At 44.7% G+C, this 13,827-nt stretch overlaps 1 long non-coding RNA gene across 3 annotated transcripts in view; it reads left to right on the top strand.

Annotated features, from left to right (window-relative positions):
• LOC119695902 overlaps nucleotides 1–13,827 on the top strand; it is a 46,873-nt gene that overhangs the window by 20,870 nt on the left and 12,176 nt on the right. The window contains exon 3 of one of the 3 annotated variants that reach the window (XR_005255437.1): nucleotides 8,595–9,060. The exons of the other annotated variants lie outside the window; for them this stretch is intronic. This is a non-coding gene — a long non-coding RNA (uncharacterized LOC119695902). Of the gene's footprint in view, nucleotides 1–8,594; nucleotides 9,061–13,827 lie in introns of those variants that run through there. 3 annotated transcript variants of the gene reach the window in all.

Below are 13,827 nucleotides of genomic sequence, written 5' to 3'. Positions count from 1 at the left end.
CAGCTTCCCAGAAGAGTGAGCACTTACATGTAATTGCTTGTAGTTAAATTAGATTGGTGTCTTCACTTTGTAACATAATACATGCACAGCCATATCTGATTGTGACATTATGCCCCATATTTCCTTCTGTGAAGCAGTAGCAAATTGAAAGGCAAGGTATTATCTTGTAACAGTGAATTTTTAATAAATAATCACAGAATTATAGAATGGTTTAGGTTGGAAGGGACTTTAAAGATCATCTAGTTCTAATCCCCCTGTCATGGTCAAGAACACCTTCCACTAAACCAAGTTGCTCAGAGCTTCATCCAGTCTGGTCTTGAACACTTCTAGGGATGAGACACTTATAACTTCTCTGGGTAATCAGTTGCCTCACCACCATCATAGCAAACAATTTCTTACTAAAAGCTAATCTAAATCATTCTCTCAGTTTGAATCCATTATCCCTTGTCCTGTCACTAGATGTCCTTGTAAAAAGTCCCTCTCCGCCTCTCAAGTAGGCTCTTTAGGTACTGGAAGGCTGCAATAAGGTCACTGCAAAGTCTTTTCTTTTCTAGACTGAATAAACTCTATTCTCTCAGTTATTCCTCAGAGGAGAGGTGCTTCAGCTGATCATCTTGGTGTCCCTCCCCTCGGCTCACTCCAACAGGTTCTTCCTGTGCTGGGACCCCAGAGCTGGATGCAGGGTTCCAGGTGGGCTCTCACCAGAGCAGAGCAGAGCGGAGCAGAGGGGCAGAATCGCCTCCCTCCCCTGCTGCCCACGCTGCTTTGGATGCAGCCCAGGACACGTTTGGCTTTCTGGGCTGGGAGTGCTCATGGCTGGGTCAAGTCCAGCTCTCACCCACCAGCACCCCCAAGTCCTTCTCACAGGGCTGCTCTGTTCATCCCCAGCCTGTGCTGATACACATATCAGCACATATCCTGACCCAGGTGCAGCACCTTGAACTTGGTCTTGTTAAACCTCATGGGATTTCTGTGGGCCCCTTCTTGAGCTTGTCCAGATCCCTCTGGAAACATCCTGTCCTTCAGGAATGTCAGCAGCACTACTAAGCTTGGTGTCATCTGAAAACTCGATGAGGGCGCACTCAACCCCTTTGTCTGTGTCATTAATGAAGGTATTAAATAATACTGGTCCCAATACAGACCCTTGAGGGACACCACCTGTCACCCTGGTGTCCATTGGGACTCTGAGGTCTTGGCCAATGCTCTCTGGATATGATGGTCTAGCCACTTTCTTAAGTATCTAGAAGTCCACCCATAAAATCCATCTCTCTCCAATTTAAAGAGAAGGATGTTGTGGGGAACATGTTAAAGGTTTTACACAAGTCCTGATAAATGTTATCTATAGCCCTTCCCTTGTCCACTGACAGAGTCAATGGACCTACTCTATCATGGAATGCCACCAGGCAGTCCTCTATCATGGAATGTTCAAGATGGGACCTGAAGTTTAAATTCATTTTCCTCCACATCTTTGGGTTCAAATGTCATGTTTTCCCTACCACAAGTTGAAAGCTGAAATCCTTATGTACTCCTATGTCTATGGAACCATGGCTTTTAGAAAAGTAAAAAGCACTATAAGACTCTAAGAAATCCATCAGAGCTCATGGCAGCACACCCTGCACGTGCTGGCTTCCACAATGCCGGAGCACATCTTGGTTGATGGATGCTTAATTGGACTAAGCCCCACTGAGAGGTACTCAGCTCATGAGATGTGTACCAGCAACATGCAGGGAGACATGCGGGAAGGCATGATTTGCAAGTGATCCCGACTGCAGTCAGGCTCCAGATGTAACCATCAAGGTCATCCCTGTCCTTCCTGAAGTGCAGAAATCACACTGGAGAGGGAGTGGAAATGCACTGATGATGACCCAGTGCAAAAGCTTCACAAGTGTTCAGCAGAAAGGGGCTGACCTGCAACCCTCATCTCTTACTGTGAAAGGTGAAAGGGAATCATGAACTGTCCTTTGGTACTTCTTGCTCTGACTTTTGCATATTGGATTCTGCACATCAAGGAAAACCTTGCAGCTGTGTGGATGGACCTTCCAAATCAACATCAAAAATCTGTAAGGGTTTTTCCTGAAGATTATGTCAGCTGAACAGTCAAGAAATATCTATTGTCATGCCTTTTTGCCATAGTTGTCTGATGATAATACCCTGATAATAATTAGACGGATCCTGTGGGCTCTTCAGGACCTGAAGATGACTTCCCAATCCAGGAACATGCCTCTGTCTCTGGGGTATGACTTGTGTCTAGCAATATTGTCAGCATGTTCTAAGAAAATACTCTCCATGGGTTTTGAATTAAAATTTGCCAGTATGTAGAGAGGAATGTAATGCTTTGCTCCTGACTTTAACTATTCCATAATCACATTGGTCTTTATGACGTTTTGTGTCTCAGCCTAATTTCATTGTTGTGAAAGTGCTCACTTGCCTGAGGAGATAACTAGGTAGGCAAAACCCAAATTCCATGTGTTTGGTTACAACTCTTTAGCTCCTGGAGTTAAAGCTTAACTGGCTATTTGCATTGTGGTTACAAAATTGAGAAAGGATTGAATTCCCTGGCGCTTGAGATCCTCAGTGTGTAGGTACCCAAAACAGGCTTTCCAGAAGTGCTGAGCCTCAAAGCTATGAAGCCATTGTAAGTAATGGTTCACAATACACCAAAATAAAACATTACTCTGGCAGAAAAAAACATGGAATAGTAAAACTTCTGGGCTCACAAACCAGACCAGCATACTGTCCTGAAGATACTCAAGGGGAAATACCATTTCAGCTTGAACTTTGAAGTTTACAGAAAGAATGGGTAGGTTTAGGTACTCTAGGGTAATGTTGTGAGGTTTTTTTAATACATATCCAACTAGAGTATCTGTTATTTTATGCATTTTTAACTTAATAGGAGGATTGGGTTATATGAACCCCAGAAAGGTACTAACACTTTTTCCATCAGTGGTAATCCTGTTACACAGTAAGATGGGCTGGCTACCTGCTATGTTGGACTTGCCAGGAGCGCAGAGCAAATTCCAAGTGCCTTTCTAAGTAATCCTCTCTGTGCTGATAATGCGATTGATATGTTCTGGACTGTTTTGTTTATGAGACACATACAGTATCAGAAATACAAAAGACTGTCAGAGGGAGTGGTAAAATTACCCTGGAATTACAGTCCTTCAAAGTTCTAATAGTAAATGCGACTGCTTATTGCTTCGGAAATGGTTTGGGCGTGATAAAGCTTTATGTGAACATTTTAAGTGCACATAAAAGAATCTAAATGAGGGGGAAAGGGTGCAGCGCCCTAATTTTTTGACTTAGCGTGTCCAGGACATGATAGGGCATGTCCTGCTGTTTTTTGTACTGATAGATGTGAACTTGAAACTTAGGTTTTCAAAATGAAGGGAGGGTGGGGCGAGGGGAGGAGGAATGCTTCCAGAGATAAGCAGAAGATACATTTCCAGTGCAACAATTAAACCTGTTGCATGTGATAAATTTAATGTAACCCCAAAAGTTATCACAGTCCAAGTGCAGACACCGATTTTCAAGACGCCAATAACTGAACGAGTTGTTACATCCCTCCTTGGCCAGGAGAGCTGATGGTGTCCCTGTTAGAGGGAGCTTGCAGGGAGTCATGGTGAAGCAGACCGGGGCAGCCACTGCCACTCCCCCTTCACCCTCCTACTTCTCCCTTTGCATGGCTCAGCACTGTCTCCAGGTACTGCCAGCCGTGCCAAGCTCTGCCGCAGTTGCCAAACGCAGGCCCAGGGTGGCTTGGGAGCCAGAACAGAGAAACAAGTAAAAGCTTAATCCAGACGTGATACACGGGATGGTGGTCGGCTCCTCGTAGACAGGGATAAAGCCTCTCTGCGAGCTGCATTTGCAGCTGTAGCTCTCTTCAGGCAAAGGAGCTGTGTTTCTTATTCCTGAAGGGCTGAGTAGCGTTAAGTAGCAGGAATTCTTTTTTTCTTCCTACCGCCCAACAGACTGCCGCCACACCTTTTAGGTGCCGACGCTGCTTTTCATCAGCATGGCAGTTACCACCTGGAGATGCAACATCACAGCCACTTCACGTGAACTCCACCTTAAGTCACCCTGAAAGCTGAAGCTAGGGCAGGATATGGCAGCTCCGTGCTAAGCTGGGTATTTTCTGCATGCACATGGAATACTTCTGGTTTCAGGGTGGAGTTGCAAAGGTGGCTTTTGATCAGTAAAGCCTCTATACCGTGTTGTCACTGATCTGCTAAATAAGTATTCAATAGAGAGGTCTTTTGGCTTAGTAGGGGTAAGCCACTCAAGGTCTGTGTCTGCCGATGACCCTCAGCTTTGCACCTCTCTCACCTCCTGCAGCTGAACCAGCAGAACTCAAATCTGTGACCCCAAAAGCTGAATTCAAAATTTTTGTACTTATGAGATTTGGGTTCACTAGGGAGGAAAGCAAGTCAGGGAGGCTCATCCTGATGGCAGATGCAATGTTCCTTCCTCATCCTTTTCACTGAAATGTTCTGCACTGTGGTAGCATATACACTTGATTGATTCGGTAGCAAAAAGGACTCAATTTAAAATACAGGCCTAAACACTCTGGAAAGGCACCTCTTTCCATCTCACCTACACAAAACATTAAGTAAATGAACCAAACATAACCAGGTCCTGCCATTCCAAGGAGTGGAAGGAGCAGAGATCAAAAATTGATCCTGCACTAAAATTACTTTTTTTTTTTCTTCTGAGAACAATTGCAGAAAAAAAAACTTCCCTTTTGCTGTCTAATGGATTTGAAAACTATTGTACCCATGCAGTGACCGAGCCAACTGTTTAATTTTATTTATCTGTGAACACTTTTACAAAAATCTGCTTCCTTTGTCAGCTGCAAAACTGATAAGACAATACTGTGTCTAAGGTGACATAACTAAGAAAGTTCTCACAGACAAGTGCTTGTTTTAGGTTTTTTAGGTTGCAATGGAGTAATTCTAGACACAATTAGATGTGTTTGTCTTTTTAAAGTAGGTAAAATCAACAGCCTTTATTTACTAGCAGACATTCCAAGCTATTCAGGTAGATCACACAGTGCTCACAGCTATTTAAGCAAATAAAGGTGATTGAATTGAGAAGCTGATATAAAAAGCTTAGCTGAACGACCCTTTCAAGAGGAAGGTGATGCTGGGTGTTTTCAGGAATTTCTGTAAAGGATTCTTTGAAATACTGATTGAGAGGGTGAGTACTGCTTCCTGCTCTGTAAGCACCAGTATGAATACAATAATGACTTACAGAGAAGACCAAATACAGAGGTATCATCTTCTCTTAACTTTTATTGTGGTGTAAAAAAAATTCCAGATATATTTCCTGAAAAATAAAAATTTTCACATATATAGTTTGGAAAAGGAGTTTATTGGTTCAGATCAGTTCAGAACAGTGTTCACTAGTTATATGAGCTATTCACACTATTCATAGGATTTGTCAGTTAAATGCTTTTTTTTTCTATAAAAACTGGTAAGGTTTTAGGGAAGCATGCAGAGAAACGATGTCTAAGCTACTCACATAATACTTCATAGCAAAGCAGACTTCGAAATGTGTGGAGGTATGGGATCAGAAAGGCGAGTAAGTTTTAGTTCTGAAACAGTGAATTGCAAGTGTTCTGGGAGTTTATGCATGTTACTTTCCATTACCAGAAAGCTTTAGCAGCAGTGTGTTTTTCTCCGTGTGTGGGAGCTCCACACCTGTGGTAATTTGAAAGGAAGCATCATCTCCTCCCTCCTGTAGCAAACAGATGCATCAGGCGATGTGGTGCCCGAGGGATTAGCGTCCTGCTATTCATTTGGACCTTTTTTGAGTGACAGGTAGACTCTGTACTTTGGCACTAGAGCTTTGGCAGACATACTCTAGGTATTACTCATCATACAGCATTGTCAGGATGTCAGATTAAAGCACACCCAACCTGCAGATAAAGCCATGTTTCTTTGTTGCGTGTAACTCCTTACAGTAGCTCCCTTTTTGTCCCAAGATAATAAAAGCATCAATGCTGCTTTTTTTCCTAATTAGTAAAACTATGTTTACAGGGCACTGTCAGTCTCTTTCCTTCGTTATATCTATTTTATTGTCTGATCAATAATACATGAACTTTCTAACTCAAGGAGTTTACAAAAGATGGATTTCCCTGCTAGTTTTCACGTATGAAAAACCCTTTTTGCTAGTGCCAGTATTAAATGATGAGTGTGTGTAGTTTATCACAATAATAGGGTGTTCAGATGGTAGACACAAAAGCAACATGCTGATCCCTAGGCTGGGCCAGAACCAAAGGATCAAACTGACAAAAAGTTTCTGTCTGCACATGATGATGTTTTAGGAAGGAGAATCTTCTGGCAAAAGTTATTTTGGAGTTTTTGATCATTACTTTTGAAGTTAAACAGATGAAATTATGGATTTCATAAGTGAACTGCTAAATGAGTGAAAAGCTGGATGGGCTGTAAGGTTCAAGGACAGGGGTCCATCAGTACAAGTAGCAGGCAGACAGCTACATGTGCCATTTCTCAGAGTTTAATACCAGGCTAATATTTTTAACATCTTTAGCAACAGCATAGAAGAGGTGATGTGGGGCACTGGGGATTGTTTCACACTGGGGCAGCAGATGGAGGGGAACACAGCCCTTCAGAGGGGCCTCAGCAGGCTGCAGAAATGGGGTGCCATGAACCTCCTGGAGCACAGCCTGAGCAAAGGAGGTGTCCTGCCCATGGCTCTGAGAAGCCCAGCAGTGAATGAGGCCCTCGGTCTGGACAGAAGGGCTGCAATCCTGGTAGAGAACAAGGCATGTCAGCTGTGAACTTGGTGGCTGAGCAGGGCCTGAGTGGTCCTTGGGAGCCAGTGAAGGGAAGTGCCTCTCCACTGCTTGATGGCTCTGATCAGGCAGCATCCCGAATTAGATTCAATCCAAGAGAATTTTTGAGAAAACAGAGATGAAATCATCACACATCATCGTCCAGTTCTTGGATGTGGTCCAGAGAGATGGTGGGATCTCCTTCATTGGACATAACCTGATCTGGCTTTGTGGTCAGCCATGCTTGGAGCAGATTGTTAGAACAGGGACCTCCAAACATGGCTTCCAATCTGAATTTTTCTGAGCTCCTTTAATTGCATTTCACAGGACTCTTGTAGCAGGCCTAAAGTTGAAATGCAGAATTTCTTTTGACTGAATGCAGTTTCTTGTGCCATGCCCAGGGGGCCTGTGCTGAGGTGAGGTGGTGACTTACAAAAAAGAGACCATATGCCCTGACAGCAGGGAGGTGGCAACCAGGGCCCAGAACACACTTCTGTCTTGCCTCTTTCTGATACTTCACGAAACCCAAACCAAGGAGAAATGATGCTGAAAGGAAACAGAGTGCTGAGGCAAGACTGACCCTCTGTAGCAACACCTGTATCCTAGAGAGTACACAAGACCTGCCCAACAACTAACTTACCAAGAGGTACCCCCAATAGGGGCTGCAGGAGACTCAATGAAAAACTTTATACCTGGTGTCCCTCATCCACAGTGCCATCCCAAGTGATCCTGAACAGATAGCTTGGACATAGAGCTCTCCGTGCCTGTGAACACCTGTGTGAGAGTGGGTAAGGGAAATCTGTGAATGCATAAGAATGAGAAAACTAGCTTGCTCAAAATTAAAGTGGCTTTCCTGGTCCATAAAAGCTGAGGCAGATAAACTGGTTGCAGATGAGCTGAGAAGACCCAGTCCCAAGAAATCACTAAGCACCAATAAAGGTGACCTAGTGTGTGCATACAAACATTCTGGTAACAGAGATCAACAGGCAGTCAATGATGTAAAACTTGATTTGTAGCACTTCTCTAACCTGACATGAAACTAACCTGAAACACACGTGGAAAGTAGACCTGACCTTCCTTCCTACCAGGAACACATGGAAAATTCTTCTATGTAGCTACGCAATGTTGCAGAAAATGCTGTATCAGAGTGACATCTGAAAGGAATGAATGGAAAGCACACATGCCAATTTGACAGACACTGCTGCAGACTGAGTAATCCCGTTGGGCTGCTGATGCATATTTAGCTCTTCAATTAAGAGCAGGTCCTGCACTTGGTACTCACATAAGTGAGCCCCAGGGTCACATAAATAATCCTCAGGATTACTCAGAAATTATTTTTTAAGGCATGATTAACACATGACTCGGAGCTGCAGGCTGTGCACATAGAATCATGGAAACATTCAGGTGGGGAGGCACATCTGAAGGTCTTTATTCCCATTCCCCTTTCCAAGCTCAACTGCCTTCAAAACAAAGTCAGCTTGGTCAGCACCTTGACCAGCTAAATTTTGAACATGTCCAGCAGTGGACGTCCCACCACCTCTTTTGGCCCTGTCCCAGGGCTGCACCACTGTTTTTGCACTCCTTATGTGCAAACAGAATTTCCCATGCTGCAATGTGTCCCTTTTTGTCCTTTATGACAAGGCTCAAAACAAGACCTTTTAAAACAAGACATCCCTGTGAACTTCTGAGAGAAGGCTGGTAGCTGTCTGTAAATCAGTGGACATCTGCAATTAGGGCTTCCCTGAAACATCCCTTCTCCATGCCAACAAAGCCCGATTCCTTCCATCCCTCCTCTCTCCATCAGGTGTACCAGATCCACCCACCATCTCTGTGGCCTTGTACTGATCTCTCTTCAGTCTGCCAACAAATGATGTCTGCTTCCACCCCTGATGTGTACACAGCAATTGTGACCACCCCGAGAAGACAAAGGTTTTTCTGATGATACTCTAATGCTTCTATGGCTGTATGCACCAGTCTGTTCATACAGACTAGAACTGGTGCCTGCAATGATGGCTCATGTCCTCTTTCATGTGAAAGAGGGAACAGCAGGAGCCCACATGGGAAGGAGGTGCTGTTTTGCCATGCAGGGCATTAAGCAGCCGGAGTGTGGGCAGTCCAGGACCTTGTGGTGGACACTAGTGATGGACATCTGGACTCTGGACAGGTTAGAAAATGATACTTAGAAGCAGGATTTCATCCTGGCACTTTGGCAGTGCCTCTGTCTGACCCCCCCTCCCCATCAGTACTGAACAAATGTGTAAATAAAGCATGCTGCTTCTCTGCTATATGTCCCACTCTCTCCTTTATTAGTTTGGCTTAATCTCTCTCCATCCCCATCCTTTATTTTCTTTTTACTGACAAAATGCTCTTACATGCATTTCTTCAATATGCATTGACCATGGAAGTCATGATGCTGTGGCTCCAAGTACTGATCAGCTGCACAGGAACCTGTCTGGCTTAGGCAAATGACTATTTACTTGCAGTATTGCCATTTGCTTTCCAGTATAGGTACAAGCTGCAGACGTTAACTGTTGAGCAATGCTGCAAAATCTGTTGAGCAATGCTGCAAAATCTGTAGGCCAGATCTTTCCCAAGGACTACTCCAGCCAGCCAAAAGCACAGTAATCATATCAGGTATGAATTCACATTATCATTTGAGAAGTATTCTCAGGCTCTTTCTGTGATGCTCTGAAATGTGTCACACAACTTAATATCTGAGGAATGAAATACACTGAATTGCTGAGAGGGAAAAACAATTGGATTTCAGTTTTTGAAATTTCACTGAAACTGTTAACACACAGCACAATCACTGCTCACAAGTTCACTAGTCGAGGTGTGGGTGGTTTTAGCCTATTGCACTGATTTCAGGTGCATTCAATAATTTAAATATTCTCATCATACTGCAGTCATGTCCTCCACCCAGCACAATGCAAAGTTATTTATTCCTCCTGAATGCAGCGTCTTTCAGCCTGTTATGCTTGGGGGATGGTGACCAGACTTCTGTGGAACGCTGTGGGGTTGCGCTCCTTCCTGTGAAGCTCTGACAGGACCAATCCAGGCTGCAGCGGAAATGGCTTGCCCTTCAGGGCCACCTTTGCAACTTTCGGCTTAGCCCCATGGCCTCTCAGAGACAGGCAGCTCAAGTTCAAGACCTAAAATACCTGCTTCCCTAGGCAGGGCAGCCCACAGTCTGACCTTGGGTTAAAAAGTAGTTTTTTGCAGATGTCAGCTATACTTCATGTGAGAGAACAAGCCTGAAGCAAGCTGTAGGAGTAAGGTCAAGTGCACATAAAAAATATACAAGCATTTCTGATATCTCTGTGTGGTGCTGAGGAGCATGCAGGTATTGCTGGTTAACCTGGAGTTTACAGGAATCATACAGAAATGAATGTCAGAAACCCGGGGCTAGCCTGGCTGAACCTCCAGGAATGCTCCAGCATTTGTTCCTCGGCTGTACTTGTTTAGGCAAACCAGACAAAAAGTACCTGATTTAGTCTGAAGAGGGAAGTTGGAGTACAAGGTAAACATGTATGGGCAACACTCCGGAGCAGCTTGACTTTCAAGTTTTCTCTCATGAGAGCAGTCATGCCCACAGAGCCAGTAATGAGAAGGAATTTGTTTGCTGAAAGATCTCTGAGGCTCTGTAACTCTTTTGCAGGTGGGGGCATTCAGACGATGAATGAAGCATTTTCTGTCTGGGACAGTAAGTATTTAACTGGAAAGTTTAGAAATATCCATGTTTCTGAGTTTTCAAGACCTTCTCAAAGAAAGTTTCTTTCCTACCGTTACAAAATCAAAAAGAACACAGAAAAGATGACAGAGCCTAGGAAACAGAGAAGCCAGAAGAGCTTTGTCCCTCTGTAATGCGTTGTAGTCCTGCGTTGCCTTCTCTGCAGCATGTGCAAGAAACCTGCAGCAACTGCCTCTGACATCCACAACGTGATGCAGAGCATGTCTACCTCCCTATTAAATTTTATTCAAGCACCCTCCAAATCCCATTTTTCACATCAGATCTACTCACTGAATGCTCTGTTTTTCCTTCCTTGGACAATCAAGAAAAACAAAATGTGGCCTGCATAAAAAAAAGTGAAGAGAGAGGCAAGATTTTTACATGAAAATGCCTTAGGTTTTCCCACTGATTTGTCTGGCAGCTTTAGGACATGAGACTGGCATCAGCAAGTACCTGGGATTTTTTGGCATGGAGTCTTTAGTGGTCTGATATCTAGGCTGCTAGGATGCATCAGGATAGCTTGTTGTATAACCTTACCATGAAGAACATGGCCTTTGGAGCCCTGATCTATGTGGCAGTGAGGGTTTCCAGTGATTTCAGCAGAAATTAGTAACTCTCAAGCACTGAAACCAGATAAGTCCTCCTGTTCACTAACTAGGGTACACTTTGTGGCTCATCCTGGAGAAGTAGCTGCAGATAAACAGTCTTAACAGTCCTTCTGTGGTTCAGAAAAGACTGTGTCTTACTTTATATCTACTGTATCACAGACAAAAGCTGTATATGATTAAGGCCACAGCACATTTTGTAGTCAAGCACAGTGGAAAAGAGAAGTCCCCAAAGTCTGCATGCTCCCCCACTCCAGTCGACTCAAGGGCCTTCACCTCTCCAGCAGGATGCACCCGGTGTCGCCAGTGAAATGCCTGCCCAGCCAGCTATGACAAGGAGGCTTGAATCCACACTTAACCACTCAACAGCTCGCACAAGTGGAGACTGGAGAGAGGATCTGCTGGAGACAGAGTGTTCTTAGGGTGGTAATGCAGCCTGCTGCCCAGAGAGCAGTGTGTCTCTCTTCAGAGCTATGCACCAGAAAGAGGAGTTTGAGAAGAACAGAAATAAGAGACCAAAGAGATCTATAGGGAGTTCAGGTTGGGCTTTTTCAGGGGATTACCATTTCTCTGCAGCACATTTCCATTATCCTGATGGTGGGATGTTGGCTGGGTGTGTGGGCTGCGTCTTCGGGGTGGTTCACTTTCTTGTTGAAAGAGGTCAGAAGCAATCCTTTTTGCACTTGAACGACCCATTATGGAAAAGGGTGCTGGGCTTGTTCAGCCTGGAGAGCAGAAGGTTAAGAGGGTACTAACTTGCTGCGATCCAGTCCAGTGTCCCTGAGGGTTACATGGGAGAGAGAGACAGAGACTATTGTTAAGGTCCAAGGAGAAAAGACAAGAGAGGATAGGCACAGGTTGCAATGGGAAAAATTCTTGTTGGACATACGGAAAAAACCCTCTTTTTATGACAGTAGTGCAGGTCTGGCATAGGCACCAGAGAGGTGGTGAGATCTCTGTCCTCAGAGATTCCCCAGACAGACAGGGTAAGGCCCTGGGCAACATGACCTAGCTTTCATCAGCACTGCTTTCATCAGGTAGCTGGGCTTAAGACCACCAGATGTAAACTTTTCTGCAATTCTTCAAGGAACCCCACAGGGATCCTTCTGAGGCATCTCTCCATCCTACGAGCAGCAACAATATGTGGCACCAACAATATGTGGCACGGGATCCTGTAAGAGGCTGTACCTTGGGGAGATGTAGGGATTTAGGTATGCACATGCCTCCTGCTGAGAAGGGAAGTGCCACACTCTGCTCCTTTGCTGTCCTTCCTGTCATCCCCCTGATGACTATCACGAAAGCCTCAGAAAGCAAAGCTAAACCTTTCACCGCAGGTGCCTCATGGCTGTATGTTAAAAAATTATGTCATCCATGCTAGTGGTGTTTGATTTCTATATAGTAAAGCCTGTCACATCACTGATCTGTGGAGGAGCAGTCATGATGCAGCAGCCAAAACAGCCTTAGATCTCAGCTGCTGGTGATTTCTCCATGCTTTGTGCAGGTGAGAAGAGACATGAAGAACACAGAGAAACAAGGGCTTCTGCAGAGCAGGAAAGGCAGCAGTGAAGTTGCTGAGCGCGGCTCAGCTGGAAGTTTCCATTGACTTGGAAATTATCCGCTGAGCTTGCAGCAGGATGCTGCACTATGGGCTGCATATGGAATGAAAATCAGGAAACCTAGGCAGGTTTTCTCTGCTGCACAGAGCACAGGTAGAAGCTGTTGTCAAAGCTAACTGGCTGAATATGAAACCTTGTGGTAGGCGTGTGCTTCTCTTCCTCTACTATTTAATAAGGCCTTGAGCCCACAGACTGCTTCAGAGCAGAGATGGCCTCCTCCTGGGCTTATGTGGTAAGAGAGGCACTAACAGAGGGGCCTGGCTTTCCTTGCCTCCTCAAGAAGGAACTGGGTACAATCCTTTTTCTGGAGGAGAAACCCAGATGGGAAAAAGATAAGGCTTTAGCCAGTGATGGCATTGCTGTACACCCCTGGAAAGATGGAGGTGAACAGACAAGTGAGAGATCAGACATGGCTGGGATAATTAAGGTAGGCTCCGGAGTTTTACAGACATGGTCTGGAGGTAAAGAGCGCTGTCCTTCCTGGCAGCATATTTCTCAATTTTGTCTTTCATGCCTGTGAGTCACCGGCAAGCTGGAGGAACAGCTCAGGCAAGGATCCCCCCACGCAGAATTGTCTTTGAGCCATCCCAGTGAAACTGCAGAGCACAGCACCATTGGGGTGTCTTCTGGCAGTACCTAGTTACAGCTAGCTCAGTCCACTGGGAAGTAGCTCTCCATGAGTGTGGAAGGCTGAATTTGAGCTTCACTGGAAGACCTATTTTTTATTTTAATTAGTCTTTAAACACTTGATTTCCAGCTTTTAAATAGTTTTTAACAAACTCTGTGCAAAACTTCTCAACTATTTTTAACAAAAAACCCCACACCTGAAGTTTATCACCTTTTAACAAAGGATTTGCCATTTTTGAGAGGAACTTCCCTCTCAACAAAGTGACAGATTGCTGCCCCTCTGCCTGAGCCTTTTCTAGACCTCTCTAAATGTCTGTTCCACACCTTTTCCTTGGGAGGGAAGCCAGTAAAGTTGCAGGATGTTAAGTTGAAACATGTTCTAATCTCAGCCCCATGAGACAGAAACTGGAGGGAAAGAGTTGAGGATCATTTTGTGGTTTCCTGGGGGCAGAAGACACA

Source organism: Motacilla alba, chromosome Z (assembly GCF_015832195.1).
Source record: "Motacilla alba alba isolate MOTALB_02 chromosome Z, Motacilla_alba_V1.0_pri, whole genome shotgun sequence".
Classification (NCBI taxonomy): Eukaryota; Metazoa; Chordata; class Aves; order Passeriformes; family Motacillidae; genus Motacilla; species Motacilla alba.
Note: the sequence above shows the minus strand (reverse complement) of the source record. Positions and strands in the feature narration are given on the sequence as shown.